Genomic DNA, 15,603 nt, shown 5'->3' on the forward strand with positions numbered 1-15,603 from the left:
ACTTAGCATTGTGCCTGGCACACTGTAGGCACTTAATAAATGTTTATTGAATTGAATCAAATTGCAAAGAGCTGAATTCAAATCCTGCCTTGGGAAACTTACCAACTGTATGACCCTGGGAAAGTCACTAAGCTTCTCTCAGTCTTGGTTTCTTTATCTGTAAAATGGGCACAGTAATAGTGCCAATCTCCTAGGGTGGCTGTGAAGGTTGAATGAGACAATACAAACAAAATGCTTTGCAAACCTTAAAGTACTTTATAAATGTTAGCTTTTATTATTATTTACAACTGTAGAAATTTAGGAAGGCTTCATGGGAGAGTTAGTATTTGCCTGGGTCTTGAAGGTTGGTTTGGATTTCTGTAGGTAGAGATGATAGAAGGCACTGCAAGAAAAAAAAGGGAATTATTTCTGTGTATACATTTCATCTCTCCAGGTAGGCTGCAGACCCTGTTGTGGGTGGGAACCATATCTTATATTTCTTTTGTACTCTTATAGTACCTAAAAGTAGACAGCTAGGGGGTGCAGTGTATAGAGTGTGGAACCTGGAATCAGTGAGACTTGAGCTCAAATCCTGTCTCAGACACTTACTAGTTGTGTGATCCTGAACAAGTTATATGTCTCCCACCCTCAGTTTCCTGGTCTGTAAAATGTGGTTAATAATGGCACTTACCTACGAAGGTTGTTATGAATTAACATATATAGAACACTTTGCAAACCTTAAAACACTATGTAAGAGCTAGCTATTATTGATATTACTAGTATTGAATACACAGTGCTGTTCAGTAAGTAATTACTTAATGATAGACTGAGTTATTGATTGAAATAAATTGCTCACTCACCTCCACTGTAGCTCAGAAAGTGCTCTGTGTGGCGATTGCAAAGTGCATTATTAATCTCTTGGATAGCAATGGAGCAAAGACCTTGTTGGTGTGCTCTGGAGAAGCCGGTGTGAGTGTTCTCTATGTACACATAAGAGAGTCCCCTTGTAGCAATGCAATCCTGGAGCCTACCTACTCACAGCTCCCACCTAACTCCAATAGATCACGCTAACATGGAGGCATGACATACAGTAAGGAAGGGGGGAGGGACTTTTTGAACCTTCATGATTATGACTACCTTCACCAGTCCTTCTGATTGGCTTGTTGTACAATGTCTCAACAATGCCAACTTGGCCTTTGCTAATTAAGCAGTGCCATGGTCCTAAGTATTGATATGTTTAGTCTTAAGCTATCGAGAGACATTGAGGCCTAGTAGATGTCATTCTAGTTTTGGAGTCAAGAAGACCTACTTCCAAATCCCACACCTATGACTCATTAGCTATGTGACCTTGAACAAGTTGCTGCCCTTCTCTGAGTCTCAGTTGCCTTAGCTTTAAAATGGGGATTGTAGTATTAGCCTCGCAAGGCTGCGGGAAGATCAAATGAAATAATGCACGTAAAGCACTTTGCCGGCTTTATGTGTCAGCTGTTATTATTGTCTATAAAAGCACCCAGAGTTTCATTTTGATGGATAAAAATCAGTGATTTACATTTAATCAACAGTGTTTGAATACTTGATAAGTACCCAGTCCCTCTCTAAAAAAAAACAAAAACAAAAACACACAACCGACAAAACTCTCCTAATGGAGAGGCTTAATGATTCCAATATTCCTTAGTACTTATATGTTTCTTTTTTATCTACAATGCTCTTTAGAATCTCTGTTCTATACAACAGGATAGAAATGTGCCCATTTTTCAGAATAAAAAATAAAGCACGAAAAAGTGGCTTTTGAGGGCTAAGACTACACTAGAACATTTGGGACAATTGCTCCATCTGGGAATACCTTGTTCCCAACTCAAAATCCTCCACCAGTCTTATTACCTCCAGTTGCTTCCATTTTGAAGTGTCCATAGCAGTTTCTGGGAACTCATTAATATGTTTCTACATATTTCTCTACTGGTTCTACAAAATGACTCCATTATAATATAAAAACCAGACTGACAAAGTATTTGAATTCAGGACTTTCTGACTCAAGGCCTAGCACTCTATCCACATTATTGTTGTTATTTTCATCATCATCATCATTATCATCATCATTTAGCTTCATGAGTTGTTGCAACAAAAATTAATAATCTCTTGGTGGACAGATCTTGTGATGAACCTTTCCAAACTTAGCCAGGCTGGTCCTCAGATACCATACAAATAGTCTGTCTATAGATCCCTACTCAAAGCTTTTCCAGCTTGGAAGGACCTCTGAGAAGCAGAAGGTGCACTGGCCTTGAAGTAAGGAATATATGGGTTCAAATCCAGCTCTGATACTCTATAGCTATGTGATTTTAGGAAAGTCTTAACTTCTCTAGGCTTCATTTTTCTCATGGTAAAGTGAGAGGGTTGGAAGAGATGGCCTCTGCGCTTCCTTACAGCTCAAAATCTATGTTTCTTTGAGCTTGTACTCTACCTGAATGGTCTTTGAGAACCCACAGTCACTTTCACATTACATTAAAAACCTCAGACTGGAACTTTTGCTTGGAATTTTACTCTTTCAGCAAAATTGCTAGACAGTGCAAGTAGCAGTTTGACAATGGGATCCACGTTAGTGGTTTATTTCTGAGCTGTTATAACAGCCGTCAAATCCTACTGCGAGACCACATTTTGACCAGTTTGATGTTGCCAAGCTTGTTGCTTAGCTGATTGAGTTGTCTGCTTTAGAGTTCTTTGCTTTCTCTTGTTCTAGGGTTTGTTTTTTTTTTTGTCCAAGTAAAGGAAACAGATTTAAATTCAAGCCTGGGGCAATAAACAGACAGGGATATACTTTAGGCAAATTGAACTTTGGGAATTTTTCCATACCTTATTCAAAAACTTCTAAGCATTGGTTATCAGTGGGAATTCTTTCCCTTGAGAAAGTGCAGTATTTATAGTCTTACAAAGGTTATAGGTCCATTCAGAGGCCTTAGGAAGTGAGACCAGGTCATACAGTGAGTGCCCTGCAATCATCCTAGGCCAGATTGTAATTTTTTTGTGTGTGACAGATGATCTAGAAAAGGAAATAAGAAGAATGAGTTGCAGTGAGTGGTATATATGGTATACAGTTTATTCATTCATGTACGTATGCATTCATTCATTCAATTAGCATTTATTAAGCCCACACTACGAGCCAAGAACTGTGTTAGAAGCTGGGGATATGAAAACAAAAATGAAATAATTCCTGCTATAGAGCAACTTACATGTAGGGTGAGGTAGTATTATACCAATGAGTACACAAATAAGTTAAGACAAAATAAATATACAAAATAAATTAAATACAAAATAATTTTGAGTATTAAGGGGGTGGGGGGGGCACAACCAGATGCTAGTGCTTTCCCCTCCAATATTATGTTGTGTCAGTTTTGCATATGTCTTATATATGCTATTTCACTTTTGTTTTTGTATGTCCAGCGCTTAGCATACCGCCTGGCACATAGTAGGTGCTTAATAATTGCTCATTGATTTCTTTATTGATCAAGATAGGGTTATAGTACGAGGTGATATTTGAACTGAGCCTTGAAGAAAAATAGGTGTTCAAAGAGATGGACCCCCATCCTCTGTGAATTAAGACCTGCAAATGTTGGTTTCAAAAAGAACACTCTGTATCATCTCAACATTTTCTTTTCACTGCAAAGGCATATTCCGATTACATATCAGTCACAATGAGTCAATGCGAGGTTTGCTTCTGGGTTGCTTGACAGCTGGGCATGAGCAAAAAGTTGGAATTAGCCTGTATTTTCAAACCTCCCCCATTAATCTTGACTACTTGAACTTGGGTTAAATGATTGGGGAATATTGTATCCCAGTTTTCCGTTGATCAGCAGTATGACTTCTCATCTGTCAAGTAGGATGGCCATTTTGATCTGATGATCATCAGGGCTTTATAGGCAAAGGGGTTTACTTCCCTGCTCCCTCCCCCTTCCCCTTCACTGCCCCTTTCCTCCTCCTCCCCTGTCCCTAACCCCTTCCTGTCCCCACCCCTTACCCCAGGCTTCTGCCCAGATTTGTATTCTCATCATTTCTGCTTTCCGTGCTCAGAGTTTCAGGAGAGTCCAATTGTTTTGTCCCTAGGAGCAAAGCAGGGACTGCCTTAAACTGATAAGGACACAGTCCCATCACCCTAGGAACAATCATCCTAACTCAGAGTTATGAGCCTGGCTGCCTCAGAATCCAGCCAATGGAAATGACATCATTGTCAGCCAACTCTTTATGATGAGAAATGGGTTACATTAGGAAACAATCTGAACAGGGGAAACTTTGGCGATCCATCATTGCAATTATAATGGGCTGGACGCTTTATGCAAATTCAGGCCTTCAGAGAGGCTCAGCTCCCAGCAGGGCAATCGGGAAGGAGAAATGTTCTTGGGAAAGAACATTAGTGCAATATAATTAAGCAAAGGGGGAAAGCTTCAGAGGATGTATATTCTTCAGGGACCTGGACTGAGCCTGAGACAAAAGGATTGCATCACCATCATTAAGAGCATTTATTAAGTGTTCATGGCTGCTTCACGGCACTGGCTCATATCAAGCTAGTTAAAACAATGTCTCAGATCCTTTCCTCTGGGATTTTATAACCTTCTGTGTGTACTCCACCACTACGGTGGAGTCTGTCTGGCTATCACAAGCTGAGTAACCACAATAGCTGGCATTTGTATAACACTTTAAGGTTTGCAAAGTGATTTACATATATTATCTTGTTTGATTCTCACAACAACCCTCAGAGATAGGTGCTAGTATTACCCCATTTTACAGATGAGAAAATTAAGGCACACAGAGTTTGAGTGGCATACTCAGGGTGACACAGCCAGTAACTATCTGAAACAAGATTTGAACTGAGTGAGATTTTCCTCAGGTTCAACACTATACTCACCTACTTGCTAAGCTCAGGCTTGTCTCCTTTGCTGAAGCCACTTATAATCCAGATGAGAGCTGGAACCAGCAAATCACCTTAAGGGAAAAAAAGATAAATTTAAATGAGTGGAGGGGGAGAGCAGAGAGAGGATTTGGACCTTAGGACACAAGGCCCCATGGACTCCAGCATACTGTCACTTCCTACTCCCACCCTGAGTAGATACCCAGGGTACCCTACAACTAGAGATGCAGCTTCAAGGGGAGGCAGTGAGGGGAGACTGACTGAAAGAGGTGCTTTCCTAAGGTGTGGATCCTAGGGGTGGGTGAATACAGAAGTATGTCATTTGGTAGCTTTGTATTTTATTAATTATCCATACAAGTCTGAATATGTCACAACTTTCCCCCACCTCCCCCCCTCCCCCTCCAATCTAGGATCAAATACAAAATTCTCCATTTGGCATTCAAAACCTGTCATAACTTGACCCTTTTCTATCTTTCTAGTCTTCCTACACCTTACTCCCTTCAAGTACGCTGAGATCTACATGACACTAGCCGACTTGTTGTTCCTAGGATAAGACACACATCTCCTGACTCTGAGCGTTTTTTCTGCCTGTCCCCCATATAAGCAACTCTCTCCCTTCTCATCTCTGCCTCCTGGTTCCTCTGGCTTTCTTCAAGTCTCAGCTAAAATTCTACCTTCTCTCAAGAAGCCTTTCCAGAACCCCTTTCGTGCTAGTACCTTCCCTCAGTTGTCTCCAATTTGTCCTGAGTATATCTTGTTTGCACAAAATTATTGACGTAATTGTCTCCCCAATTAGACTGTGAGCTCAAGTACAGGTGCTGTCTTTTGTCTTTTTTTAAAAATCCTCAGTGCCTGGTACATAGTAGATACTAAACAAATGCTTTTCAGATTTATGGTAACTTGATATTAAAACAAGTTATTTTTTTTCTTAAAGGAGTAAAAATACTATTAGTAACCCTCTAAATTTTGGCATCTTGGTTTAAAGTCCAATTGCCCCACCCTAGTTATAACTCTGGCAAGCTATCTGATAAAAGAAATAAGAAAGCCCTTAAATGATCTCTTTCTATTCTTTCCCTATTCTCCAGGTTTTAGGACTCTCCAATCCCACTATTACCAACTAAACATACTCCTCTGTGGGAATGACCGTTATCTATTGACACTAAGGATATCCTCCTTTCTTCCTCAATGAGTTCCATGCCTGGCTCACTTTGTCATTCCTCATCAACTCCTACTCTCATAATAGAGAACTTCAGCATACACATTGATGCTCCCTCAAATACTCTAACTTCCCAGGTCTTCAATCTACCCAGTTCCTATGACTTCATCTTCTCCTCTCAGCTATATACAGGGAGAATCATACCATCGATTTTCCCATTACTCAGAAGTAGTCCACTTCTATGTTCCTGAACCCCCAAATTCCTTTATCTGATCATAACCTTTTTTCATTCTATCTTTCCATATACTTTTTAATAACAATTGTTGTTCAGTCATGTCTGGCTCTTCATGACCCCATTTGGAGTTTTCTTGGCAGAGATACTGGAATGACTTGTCATTTTCTTTTCCAGCTTGTTTGACAGATGAGAAACTGAGGCAAATGGGGTTAAGTGAGTTGGCCAGGGTCACTTAGCTAGTAAGTGTCTGAGGCCAAATTTGAATTCAAGAAGACCAGTCTTCTTGATTTCAGACCTGGCATTCTATCGATAATAGCCTATGTAATTATCTCATTTCATTCTCACAATAACCCTAGGAGGGAAATGCTATTTTTATCCTCATGTTAAAATGCGGAAAGTAAGGCAAGCAGAGGTTAAGTGATTTGCCCAGGGTCACATAGTTATTAAGTGTCTAAGGCTGGATTTGAACTCACGTTTTACTGATTCCAAGTCCAGGACTTTTCCTCACTATATCATGTAGCCTTAACCCTGTTCTTTGTTCTTACTGTGATAGATTGTCACATAGTAAGCACACAGTAGACACTTAATAAATGCTTGCTGATTGATTTAAAGTCATCCATAACCTAGCTTCGGCCCACCTTCCTAAGCTTATTGCACATTACCTTCCTGTAGGTACTCTTTGGTTCAGCCAAACTGTCCTTGCAGTTCCGCCATCTTTTATCTCTGTGCCTTGTTATAGGTTGTTCCCCATTTTTGGAATGTACTTTTTGCTTACCTCCACTTCTCAGAATTCTTAACTTCCTTCAAAATTCACCTTAAGTGCTCCCTCCTTCATGAAGCCCTCCCCTCATCTGAAGAATTAGAGACCAGATCCATGATGTCATTGACATAGGGAACTCCCTCTGCCAATACAAGTCAACATCTTCTTTGCAACTTATGACCTCATAGAATTGCCTAGGTCACTTAAGTGACATACTCAGAGTCCTGTAGCCAGTAAGGTAGTGGGTACCTGAGATGTGACTTGAAACCAGGGCTTCCTCACTCTGAGGCCAGCTTTCTATTCAACTATTCCATGATGCTTTTTTGTTTGTTTGTTTTTTAACATTCGTTTTTATTTAGCATTTATTTTTTTAAAAATTGAGTTCCAAATTCTCTCTCTCCCTCTCTACTCTTTGAGAAGGCAAGCAATATGATATCAATTATACATGTAAAATCTTGCAAAACAAATTTCAATATTAGCCATGTTGGGAAAAAAAACCCAATAAAAAGCAAGAAACATAAAGAAAGTGAAAAAAGTATGCTTTAATCTGTACTCAGACTTCACCAGTTGTCTTTCTGGTGGTTGATAGTATTTTTCATCCTGGGTCCTTTGGAATTGTCTTGCATCATTGTCCTGATCAGAATAGTTAAATCTTTCACAGTTGATCATCGTTACAATATCGCTGTTACTGTGTACAATGTTGTCCTCATTCTTCTCACTTTGGATCAGTTCATGTAAGTCTTCCCAGGTTTCTGTAAAGCCATCCTGCCTATTATTTCTTATAGCACAATAGTATTTTACAACACTCATATGCCACAATCAGACATTCTCCAAATGAGATGATGCCTCTTTGTAAAATGGGATTAATAACAGCACCTACTTTTTGTGAGCATCAAATAAGGCAGGATATGTATAAAACATTTCAGAAACCTTAAAGCATTCTATAAATGTGCTATTATTATTATTATTCTTATGCAATGTTTGACTTAAAATTTGTGCTACCAGCTTTCTCTTTATTTGTTCTTTAGGTGAGTCAGAAGAGGTAGACAAGAGGGAGGGATAAGGGAAAGAAGAAGGACTATACAACCATCTATATAATTACCAGGATTTCCTAGGTTCCCTTCTACTTGACTGGAAGGGTGTATTCTAGGAACCAAGTAATATAAATATATTTGATTTGACTCTTTTTTTTATAAGCTTGGCAGCCTTTGAGGGATTGGGGAGGGTGAGTGAGGTGACCACTATTGCTTTCACCTTCCAAATCCTTGAATTAGAGTTCTTGGAAGAATTTCTAAACCTGAAAACTGCTCTCTGAGGACCTGCTGAAGAGTGTTATTTGGTAGGGAGGAAAAAAAAACTAGCAGGAGAATTGAAGGTTACTAGAGAGGAAGAGAGGGGTGGTGGTGAGCTATGCAAGCTTCTTCCGAGTGTGCCCTGCCAGTGTGGGTGAAGACATACTAGCGGTGGAGCCTGTCTTTAATAAGACAAGCCAAAGGACTTAAGGGGGGAGGAGGTAGGAGGGCTTGGGGATGTTCATTTCAGGGCAAGGTGGCATTCCTGAGACAGCTCCTCTGGGCAATAGCTTCTCTATATTTTGGAATCATGAGGTCAAAGAATCAGGGCTGGAAGGGACCTCAGCTCTTTGGCCACCAACCTCATGTTCTTTCCTTCTGAAACTTGGACTCTTTTTTGGGTCCCCCAGCTAGAATAGGTGAGCTTTTGTTTTTGCCAGGGCCCAGATCTCAATACCATTCCCTGTACCATTCCCTGGTTGTCTCCTTACAGCGTAGTAAGCACATGGACCCTGTCTGCTTTCTCACACCCTTTTATTTATTTTCCACTTTCATTAGAATTCAAAGCCATGACTGTCTTGCTTTTTTGTATTTGTATCCCCAACACTTAAACCAGTGCCTGGCATATAATAAATTCTCTGTCTCTCTCTGTCTCTGTCTCTCTGTCTGTCTCTCTGTTTTTCTTTGTCTCATTCTCTGTCTCTGTCTCTCTCCTCCTTCCCATTCTTTTCTTTTATAGGTGAGAAAATAGATCCAGGAAAGGTAAGTGACTTACCCAGAGACACTGAGATAGTAAATGTCAGAGATAAGATTTGAACCCAGGTTCTGGCTTCATTATCTGTGATATTTCCATTGAACTATGGTGTGTAGACTTTGGTGGGCCCTTGATTTATCGAACTTTTGGTTTCTTCTCTATTTATTACTTTGTGATTTATTCAATGGTGGACAGATGCTCTAATTCAGAGAAGTGGCATGAGAGTTAGGATTTCTGCTTGTATTTTTTAGAGGCACTTATGAAAAACTATGTGCACAGAACTAGCATAATTACATAATGATGGAGTTGAAATGAGCCTCAAACCTTTCTCTTCCACCCATCTCTCTGCCTCCAAACATAAAAACCCTTAAACTAGGCCAGTATCTTGGAAGAAAATTAGATCATGAGACTCTACACAGTCTCATTGCCCTTCACAAATTCCCCAGTGGGGCAGAAACCAGATTCAAAAGTAAATGTAATTATTTAACAATATAAATAAAAGATATAATACGACATTGATAATGTTAATTTGTGATTTTCTAAGTCAACATGCAGTCTACAGGAATAGTTACTATTTGAGTTTGACACCATTGCTCTCTAACACCAGGACCAATCTACCAAGAAGCAATTGTAGAGTGCTGATTGAGAATCACTGACTGATTGGCACTGGGGATATGGAGACAGAAAGGAAACATTTCCTGCCCTCAAAGGGCTTACATTCAACTGGAGGAAACCACACACACACACACACACACACACACACACACACACACCATAAAAAGTAAAAGTAATTTGGAGGGGGGACACTAGCAGCTGGAGTTTCAAGAAAGGCCACATGAACAGCAACATTCATTTATTCATTCATTCATTCCACCACTGTTTGTTAGCTACTTACAAGGTTCTGAGGGCTGCGATTTGAGGGATACTGGGAAAGCCCCTCTGTCCAACTACATCTCCCTCATCAACCTATCATTAAGATAGACATTTCACTACTAAAGGTTCATTCCTTTGAATAAATGAATGAATGAATGTATGAATGAATGAATGAAAAGCATTAATAAGCACCTACTATGTTTCAAACATAGACATTAAGATGTTAAGTGGGAGGTAACTTTTCCTAGTGAACAGAGGACTGAGACCTGGAATCAGGAAGACCAGACTGGAGGGCTGCCTCTGATACATATTGGCTACATAATCTTGAAAAGTAACTCAATTTCTTTGTGCCCCAGGCAACTATATGGGCTACTGAACAAAAATAATTTGCATTGTATAGTGGTATTTCCTCTCTGTATACCAGTAGAATCACAGGTCTGGACCTCTTTTCTCCATCTCCAATGCCTTCACTCTCCACCCTGCCCCCCTACCCCCAAACCCGTCAGATTTTCTTCAATATCAGAGCTAGTCAGTCAATCAGTCAGTCAAGAAGAATTTCTTAAAGTACTTATCATATGCCAGGCATTGTGTTAAGTGTTGGGCAAAAACCAAAGTCCCGGGCCTCAAGACGTTCATATTATAAAAGAGACAACAGGTTCTGTTAAGGAAAGCAGACCTGGTAAAGCTCCCAGGTCATTTGGAGGTCACTGAGCACTTGGACAAAAGAGGTAACATGGTAAGAGAGACACACATCTGAAGGACTGGCTGATGCCGACAATCCTGTCATTCTCTCGGGTCGCTCTGGTATTGGCAGTGCTGAACAGCCGTGCTCCGGGAGAGGAAGGCTTCCAGTAGACCCACAAGGCTTTAATGCTTAGCAAAAATTAAGACCCATCCACAGGTCACCTCTCAGAGCTGTCATTCTAGTGCCTTCCTAATCTGATCTATGACAGCATTTGAAAGAATGCCAGCAAATGTCCTGCTGATTCATCCATGGAGTTTAATGAAGTCATAGCCTGGGACCAGCTGCCTTTATCAGGCAGGCTTTGCTTGGCCTTAGATGAAGCTCATTGATTGTTTCTGAACTAAAATACTTAGCTCTTTGAGCAGCATATACCCTGGATGGGAGACTAAATGCCCCCAAAGCACTGATTTCTCCCCATCCCAATCCCTCACCCCTTTCTATAACCTCTCCCCCAACAGGAGGCTGCTTTTTTTAGTTCATGTCTTTTGAGTTCTTGTGATATGACTACATTAGTGAGTTATCATCACCATTACTACTGATCCCCAATTGGAGTAAGTACAGGAAATAGGGACATTGACCACAGGCAGCTAGGTGGTACAGTAGATAGAGTGCCAGGCCTGAAGTCAGGAAGACCTGAGTTGAAATCCAGCCTCAGACACTTAATAGCTGTGTGACCTTGGGCAAGTCACTTAATCTCTTGTTTGCCTCAGTTTCCTCATCTGTAAAATGGGCATAATAATAGCACCTACCTCCCAGGGTTGTTATGAGCATCAAATGAGATGATAATTATAAAGCACTTAGAGCAGTTGCCTGGCACATAGGAAGACCTATATAAATGTTAGTTATTATTATTAACTATCTCTCTGGATCAGCACTGGACTGGGAATCGGGAAACCTGGGCTTGTCTTGGTCTTGTCATTAGTCATATGATCTTAGGCATGTCATATAAAGTCATCTATAAAATAAAGGGGTTGGCTAAGTGATGTCTAAGGTCCCTTCAAGCTCTATCAGTCGAATTCAACATGTAACCTAACCATCATTAAACAGCTTTGGGTATATATGAATAAATGGATGAAGGGCTAAATGAATGAATGAAGTATTTATTAAGTGCTTACTATGTGCAAAACATCGTACTAAATCCAGGAACCCCATTTCCCACAACATTTTTCTGACCTGACATTTTTGGTAGGTTGGAGCGGGGCATCCCTTTGAAAAGTTTTGCATAGATGCCCCAACCAAAACTGTCCCCCTATTTTCACTGCTGGCCATTTTGATAGAAAGGCTTGTTGGTTAAAGCTTTCTTCCTTTTGAATTTTTTCATAGACACAGAGAAGTAGAAGAGAGGCAATTTGAAGTGACAGAACCCTAACAATAGGGTGGGTCATGATCAGCAAAGACTTATCAAGGGAGATGGCATATGAGCTAAACCTTGAAAGAATTTAAGGATTGTAGGGAGTAGAAGTGAGGAGTAACTGCATTCTAGGCATGGAGGCAGCCTAAGAAAAAGGGCAGAAGTGGAATAGGGAATGCTGAGTTCAGTGAGTAGAGAGTGTGATTGCAACATAGAATACTCTAAGGGGAGTATTTTGAAATGTTTGGAAAGGTAGGTTAGAGTCAAATTAGGAAGGGCATTAAACATCAGGCTGAATAGTTTGTATTTTATTGGAGACACAAGACAGTCCCTGAGGCCTTTTTGAAAATAGGAGTGATATGATCAGACCTAAGCTGAGGAGTATTATTTTTTAAGCTATGTGGAAAATGGACTGGAGAAGAGAGACACCAGAATCAGGGATACCAATTAGGAAGCTACTGCAATAGTCCAGGTGAGATGTGATAAGCCTGAGCTAGGGTCATTTCCTTGTGACTGAAGAAAAGGTGACAAATGAGAGAGATGTTTGTGGAGTTTAAACTGACAACACTTGGCAACTAATTGCATATTGAGGTTGAGGGTGAGAGAAGAGTCAACCATGACTCTGAGGTTGCAAACTTAGCTTTCTGGAAGGATGGTAATTCTTTAAACAGAAATAAGGAAGTCTGGAGAAAGTTAGCATTGTGGGAAAATGGTGGCATGTTAGGACTTGGTGGAGGATAGATCCTCCACAAACCCCAGAGCTTTACCCCAGTAAAGCTCTAGAAATGTATGATAAGGAGAAATGATTAAAAAAAAAAGAAGCAAGATAAAGAGAACGAACTATAAATTCTTCCATTCAGTTCAGGAGTTCACAAAAGACTTCCAGAATCTTGCAAACACCCTGTACATAAATAAGCCAGGGTCGATAAAAGGTACAGGATGAGGAAGACACAACCCTGGAATCCACACAGGAAACAGGCTCCCATTAGTGCACAGGGTATACTCAGAGCCTTGCCAAGTAAAAGTCCTCAGGAAAGCTTCTTCCTCAGGATGGACCTGGAGCCTCAGTTGGAAAAGGCACTAGCAGCATCCAGTGTAGGGGAATCCATGAGATTTATCTACAACAGAAAACAGACCTGGAGCAACATCCGGGCAACCTGTGCCCAGATCCAGGAGCCTAGACTCCCCAGCAGAAACCAACATCCATGCAGTGTGGGCCTGAACCACAGTAGACAAAAAAGGCCAAATAATTCTTGCAAAAGTTGGGGTGTAGTCTTAGCCACTGAACTCAGGCCCAAGTCTGTCTATACCATCCAGGAGGATGGAATGAAGTCTGATCCAGTCAGAAGCCCCAAACCCAGAAACTGAGGCTGGAGTTATGAGTAAACAGAAGACAACATCAAATACCTTGGATGGAGAGATGCCCAAAGAGGAAGGCAAGAAGAAAAGAACACCTCTACAATAAATCCAAATAGGATCTCAGAGGAAAAGAAAACAGTCCTGGTCATAAAGACTAGAGGAGTACCTGGAAGAAATGAAGCAAAAGATATAAAATAGAATAGTTATGGAAGAAAAAATGGCAAGGAGAATTAATGCCTCAGAAAAGCCAATGGTAAAACTTACCCAAGAACTGAATACATTAAAATAAAAATGAACCAGAGAGAAATGATACAGTGAGATAATAAGAAGTATTAAAACATAATCAAATGATTGAACCAAATGGTTGAAAAAAAAGTAAGGAAACAGGTCATGGCGAGATAATTGAAGAATCAACATACTACTTAAAATAATTACAATCCCCCATATTGCAAGAAATCATTAATGAAAACTTCCTAACTCTCTTAGAACCAGAGGACACAGTAAAAATAGAAAGAATTCATCTGTTATCTCCTGAAAAAAAAAAAGAAAACAAAAACAAAAAACAAACCAAAAACCTAAAATGAAAACTCCCATGAACATCATAATCAAAATCTACAGCTTTCAGTTCAAAGAAAAATTGCTTCAAGTAGTCAAAAAGAATTCAGTCAGGATCACATGAGACTTAATAGCTGCAACTCTTTTTTTTTTATTTTCAACATTTACTTCCATAAGATTTTGAGTTCCAAATTTTTACCCCATCTCACCCCTCCCCCACCCCAAGATGGCATGCATTCTAAATACCCCTTCCCCTAGTCTGCCTTCCCTTCTATGTCTCCTCCCTTCTCTTATCCCCTTCCCCTTCAATTTTCCTGTAGGGCAGGATGGATTTCTGTATCCCTTTTCCTGTATTTCTTATTTCCTAGTTGTATGTGAAAACATTTTTTTTAAACATGTGTTTTTAAAACTTTGGGTTCCAAATTTTCTCCCTTTCTCTCTCCCCACGCACCCTGATTGATAAGGCAAGCAACTCAATATAGGTTATACATGTGCAGTTATGCAAAACACTTCCATAGTAGACATGCTGTGAAAAACTAACTCTATTTCCCTTAATCCTATCCCACCCACCCATTTATTCTATCCTTTCTTTTGACTCTGACCCTCCTCAGAAGTATTTGCTTCTGATTACTCCCTTTCTCAATCTGCCCTCCTCTCTATCATTCCCCTACTGTCTTGTCCCCTTGCCCCCCTATTTTGCTGTAGGGTAAGACAGATTTCCACACCCAATTGAGTGTGTATGTTATTCCCTCCTTAAGTCAAAGCCTATGAGAATAAGATTCACTCATTCCCTCTCACCTTCCCCCATTTCCCCTCGACTGTAAGAGCCTTTTCCTTTCTGTTTTTTTTTGTGTGTGGGATAATTTACCCCATTCTACCTCTCCCTTTCTCCTTCTCCTAGTATAATCCTCTCTTGCCCCTTAATTTTATTCTCCAGATATGACCCCTTCATTTTCAACTCACCCTGTGACCTCTATCTATCTATCTATATCTATATCTATATGTACATATAATTTTTTTCCCCTCCAACTACCCTAATACTGACAAAGGTCTCATGAGTTACAAATATTATCTTTCCATGAAGGAATGTAAACAGTTCAACCATAATAAGTCTCTTATGATTTTCTCTTTCCTGTTTACCTCTTCATGTTCCACTCAAGTCTTGTATTTGAAAATCAAATTTTCTATTCAACTCTGGTTTTTTCATCAAGAATGCTTGAAAGTCCTCTATTTCACTGAATGACCATTTTTTCCCCTGCAGGATTATACTCAGTTTTGCTGGGTAGGTGACTCTTGGTTGTAATCCTATCTCCTTTGCCCTCCAGAATATTATATTCCATGCCCTGTGGACCCTTAATGTAGAAACAGCTAAATCTTGTGTTATCCTGATTGTGTTTCCACAATACTTGAATTGTTTCTTTCTGGCTGCTTGTAATATTTTCTCCTTGACCTGGGAACTCTGGAATTTGGCTACAATATTCCTAGGAGTTTTCCTTTGGGGATCTCTTTCAGGAGGAGATTGGTGGATTCTTTCAATTTCTATTTTGCCCTCTGGTTCTAAAATATCAGGGCAGTTTTCCTTGATAATTTCTTGAAAGATGATATCTAGGCTCTTTTTTTGATCATGGCTTTCAGGTAGTCCAATAA

The 15,603-nt window shown here is 40.0% G+C and overlaps 1 long non-coding RNA gene across 2 annotated transcripts in view; it reads right to left on the reverse strand.

Annotated features, from left to right (window-relative positions):
• Window positions 1-274: 274 nt before the first annotated feature.
• The window catches only part of LOC114044101, an 85,123-nt gene continuing 69,794 nt past the window's right edge, over window positions 275-15,603 (reverse strand). Inside the window, exons 2-3 of one of the 2 annotated variants that reach the window (XR_003569177.1) lie at window positions 4,874-4,950; window positions 275-382 (exon numbers count right to left, since the gene is read on the reverse strand). This is a non-coding gene — a long non-coding RNA (uncharacterized LOC114044101). Of the gene's footprint in view, window positions 383-2,853; window positions 3,014-4,873; window positions 4,951-15,603 lie in introns of those variants that run through there. The other variant, XR_003569178.1, reaches the window with a different exon arrangement.

The sequence above is a fragment of the Vombatus ursinus genome, unplaced genomic scaffold (assembly GCF_900497805.2).
Source record: "Vombatus ursinus unplaced genomic scaffold, bare-nosed wombat genome assembly UNPS02014772.1, whole genome shotgun sequence".
In the NCBI taxonomy this organism is placed as follows: Eukaryota; Metazoa; Chordata; class Mammalia; order Diprotodontia; family Vombatidae; genus Vombatus; species Vombatus ursinus.